Source organism: Thermobia domestica, chromosome 8, assembly GCF_964235325.1.
Source record: "Thermobia domestica chromosome 8, izTheDome1.hap1.1, whole genome shotgun sequence".
NCBI lineage: Eukaryota > Metazoa > Arthropoda > Insecta > Zygentoma > Lepismatidae > Thermobia > Thermobia domestica.
The window spans coordinates 37,971,367-37,976,618 of NC_137461.1; the positions used below are offsets into that span (position 1 = coordinate 37,971,367).

Below are 5,252 nucleotides of genomic sequence, written 5' to 3' on the forward strand. Positions count from 1 at the left end.
GTAGTTTGATAATCTTATCTATTAAAGAATTACCTTTCTAATCATTGCTTTTTTTCAATGCTGAAAGACAATTCCTGAATACGCAATAAACTTCTTGTTATTTATAATCAGAAGGAAGTTGGAAATAAAGTGTTCATGACTCATTTGATATTCAAATGCAGACTACAGTTAATTAATTGAATGATATCATATAATTTCCAGAATGAATTATTGTGTATGAAATTATACTTCTAATTCACCTAAAACTCAATGATGAGGAACAATAATAATAAACAATTAAATGAATAACTCAAGTAAAACAATAACTTATCACTTTCTAGATCATGTCAAATGTAGTAGGCAGTGATGCACACCCTTCCATCGTTTGTATACTAATTTTCAAGTTCAATGATGTAATCTTACTACTAAGTGAGTAAACGGTAATTAAGAAGCGTCATTAATACATTAAAATTAATTATTATATAATCGACTTCCGTAATATACATTTCAAATTGTTGCAAAATATGACGTAATATTTTATACTTTCTCTCAAGGTTAAAGACTAATATATAATTTGGAACAAGTACTATGGTTCTACAGTTGCACAAAGGTTTCGGTACACAAGAGCCACACAACCATGTTTTCAAAGGTAAATATCATTATTATTACTACATTTGTGGGATTAAATGGTAATTGTAAATCACCGCCAGAAAGTAGAAAAGTACTAAGTGCCACTGTCCTTGATTTCCAACTAAATACATATCCAGACTACCAATTTCATGTTTAATGTTGTGCAGAAACGAAACAAGTGGTAGGAGACAATACGAAAGGTTTCCAGTGAAAACTGAATTCCAGAAGGAAGAAATAATTGGAATTAATTATTGTTTCATTCGTTTTAGTTCATATCCTGAGAAATTTGCATTTTGGCGTTTAGCATCTTTACGCTTTCTGGGAGCGAAATATTCCTGCTTACATGTTGCTTATTCGCTACAATAAATAGCATAGAAATGACAATATTATTAACAAACATTATTATTTCACTACATGTAATGAGTGCTCATACGAAGATATATGCTCTATTTTTTAAGGTGATCAGAATTTAAACTCAAGAAAACGTGACGCATATGAATTAAAAGGATGCGGGGATAGGAATAAACCTCCGATCCCTAGATTGCATTGTGGGTACCAGCAGTTTTTCCAAGTTACAAAATAAAAAAGGATGACAACGCAACATTTATTAACTTCAGTGATATTCAATAATAGTCCTGGCACTTTTAAGTAATAAAAACTAACAATAATAAACTAAATTAAGCACACAGTTATTTTAACGAAAATGAGTAGAATTTGCTATGGCCATATATACTTTTTAAAAATGAAGTGAAATCTTACGTCCCACGGTTATGCAGGTTAGGCTAACGGAGACGGTGATGATGAGAGATGAGTGAAATGGTGAAATGAAGAAAGTGGGAGGAAACGGGAGAACCCCGAGAAAATCCACCAGCACGGTGTTTGTCTATATATACTATGAATGATATCGACGGGACACTTTGTTCACTTTTGCCTAAAAAAGGGGATATTTAGACATCTCGTTTAAAAGTAAAAAAAAAAGAAAAAAGAAAATGACAACTGTTGAAAACAGGGGACTGCTCCGTCGAAATTGATGTCTATTTACGTTAGGAGTATTACAGTGTTAACATTACCAAGAGCTTGTTCATTTATGAGGCTAAAAAACGCAGTAAATTTGGAGGTTAAATACTTGCGAATTTTTATTATACATTGGCTTGCAAACAAATAATTTTCTTGTATATTAATATAATATTTTTAAGGTAATATATCAACGCAATTTGTAGATATATTAAACAAAAATGTATCAAACTTACGAATTTTATTGACTACCAAACCAATTTAAACCAAAATTAAACAAGAAACTTGAACAAAACACTTTTTACGAAAGGAATTAAACTCATTATTTAATGTCTACCTGCACAAACTCCCTGGTGTCTATGTAAATAGTGTAAGCGCATTTTTCGTAGGAGACCCGGGTTCGACTCTCACTCGGAGTTCATATGATTTGCATTTCTCATTAAGCTGTAAGTTCACGTGTTATACAGCCTCACCACTTAAAGGAATACTAAACACTAATTCAAAAACGGGCCCACCTTAAAATAGATCTGATATAAAATAAAAGGGAAGCTTATGCAGAATATACGATGGGGCCATGTATATAAGGAAAATTATCTCAATTTTATCTTGTCTGAGTAGTCAACACATAAATTAGGTAGTATAGTGTATGCAATTGAAAACAAGAGATTGTCAATAGCTTCTGATGAATGATTATACAGTGATGCACAGTATATAGTGATGCAGTATATAGTTTACACATGCATAGCGATGGGCAGTGGGAATATTCCCGGTGGAAGGGAAAATAAAAAAATGGGAATATTATCGGTTTTTCCCCGGCATATAAATCCTCGGGAAGGAATTTATTTTCATTTCCTTACTTTATCTTTTTAATTATAAGAACCATGTGACTTATAACTTGATTTTCATTTATTATGATTTACTCCTAAATCTTAAATAATTTGGAGGTTAAAAAATATTTTTAACTATGACTTTTAAAGATCCATTTCAATTTTCACTAAAGAGTACCATAGTACTAATTTACAAATGATGAAAACAAACCAGTTTGTAAAGTAAGTAAACATTATGTAGAAATAGAGATGAAGTACTATTAATACACCCCGAACCACCGTTAGTCGTAGGTCTGTCTCCTGTCTCTGACTGAGGTACTCGGACTTCTCTTACATGTGAATTTACGCACGAAATTTCAAGAAATACGTAGGAAGAAAGATCTATGTGGCAATGTTATGTGCAAAATTATAGATAAATCAGTATCTTGCAAATATTTTGAACATGAATATGTATGACAAATGTTGACAAAATGGTGAGATATGTGTCTTCTGACCGATACCCAACCTAATTTGTTTATAACTTTTAAAAATTTAATATGTTGATAATATCAATAGTAGAGTCAAGTTTAGAAAACCCAATTACATATAAATTTAAACTGTTTAGTGTTGTAAAAATATGTGGACTTCCTATACCATGTTACCATATATTTACTTGCATAGAACATATTGTAACTAAATGTACAATTATACGTACTCTCTAAATATAATAAAATATTAATAAAATAACATAATACTGCTCAGAATATACATTTTAAAGAATCCTCTGGAGACAACAGTAATAATGTACTGTGATAAAAAAAACGAATTTAACTTTGAAATCATAAAATAGTAATAGAATGCAATTTTCTTTGTGATTGTAAATAAATTCCCGAAAAATTACCATTTTTGGCAATCTTCCCTGGAATCTTCAGAGGAATATTCCCGAAAAATATCTTTCCGGGAACTTACCCATCCGTACACATGTAGAGAAAAGATTATTATTCTGTTTTACATTATTGTTATTTATTTTCTATTAGGTATTTCTGTTTCTTGCCTTATTGGTATGTGTTGCATTGGCTGTCCCAGGACCATATCCTCAAGGTTATGTACCATTACGTGAAAGGGGACAAGGAGAAAATATGCAGACTGCTAACTTCATCTGGAGTAAGTTTTAAAACAACAAATTTTAATATTATAATTATAAAACATGAGTAAAAAATTATGCATGAAGTGATGTAAAAATTACAATAACTATTTGAAACTAAAAATGTAGGTGATCTTGAGTTTTCATATACATTAAAATCTAAACTAGACTACTAATCATTCCCAGCAATCATAATTAGTTTACTAAAATTATATTGAAATTTTAACATTCAAACATAAGTTGAATTTAGAGTTGAGCACAAAAACGAGCTTTTTTTAAGATTTTTTTAAATATCATTAAACTGGTTTTGATTTTAAAAAACAGTTGGGTGTTCTATCAAGAACTTGATTTGCTTTTAAAATTGGTTCGCTTTTCCATGAAACGGAGACGACTTCTTGACAAAACCTAAACCGGTTTCAGTAGCCAGTTCCAGAGACAGTTTTTTAAATAAAAGTCGAAATTGGTTTCTGAAAACTAGGTTACGTTTTATTTAAATAAAAATCAGTTTTGTAAATTCCTAGTTGAATTACTATTTGTTTGATAATATAATTTTTTCTCCAATTGAAAAATCAATTAACGATTGAAGCGTTTTCTGTCCAGGATTTTCAAAACATAAATGAATTGATATGTTGAATACACCATTAGAGTCACACCTAAGTAGACAAGTTCTACTCTTTACTTGTGTAATTTCTATTAAGAAATACTGTTAAAATAATAATGAAATTATTAATGGCAGAAGGCATAGTGTTTTACATTTTGTATAAAAGATCAATGTTCAATCCGCAATGGTACCAACAGATTGCTCAATTCGTCAACTAAAAGTTAACTTAAACTACACATTAGAAGAATAATTTTAGATATATTTATAAGTCATACGTAATAGTCGCCAATTTCGATAAGTATTTAATAGATCTTTTGTTTCTATTAACACTGTTTATAATTAATTATTTAAAATAATGTTAATGCCTCTTTCTTTTCATTTCAGGATATCCTTACTTCTGGGGATAAAATCCATTTTCAGTTGCTACCGTCTCCAGTGAAATAGTCAAATAATATTTTCAATTTTAAGTACAGAGTATATAGCTACTATTTTTTTTTTGTGTGTGTACAGCTCAAAACTAAATTACAGAAAATAAAATAAATTAATATTAAATGCATTTTTAATAATTTAACGATATTTAGTATAAATAATTTTCTTTACATTCTAATAAAATTGATTGGTGAGGGGAGGAATGAAATATAAAAGTATCTACATGTCCTGTTAGGGAAAGCTGCTTGTACTTTAATCAAATTTTGTATTTTCTTTCGAAAGTCTTGCTAAAATACCTTTGCAATTATTCTTTAAAACATAATTATATTTTAAATAAGTTATTTTGTTTTTAGAATGAGCTAATATTCTAAACAAAATGTTCTGATACTCAAACAACAACTTGAATAAAAATTTGAAATAAATTCGTTATGTATAGTTATTCTCATACACCTAAATATTACCTATATTTCTCTGATTAGTTGAATAATGGTGCGTTTCGAAACATAAGTTGATTGCACTCTCTCTGGTGTTTGTGGTTCCTGGTTTGATCTCCTGACAAATAGTTTTGTGTGGTACTCCTGTCCCTTTCAAATTAACATTTCATGATCACTTACTTGCTTATCCCGCCGTCCGTTAGCCTAAAAGGGTA

The 5,252-nt window shown here is 29.8% G+C and overlaps 1 long non-coding RNA gene across 1 annotated transcript; it reads left to right on the plus strand.

The window, feature by feature from the left end:
• The first annotated feature begins 584 nt into the window (after positions 1–584).
• On the plus strand, positions 585–4,991 carry LOC145691653 (uncharacterized). Its single transcript, XR_014132467.1, has 3 exons — positions 585–628; positions 3,467–3,593; positions 4,559–4,991. It is a non-coding gene; the product is annotated as an uncharacterized LOC145691653 (long non-coding RNA).
• The last annotated feature ends 261 nt before the right edge of the window (positions 4,992–5,252 follow it).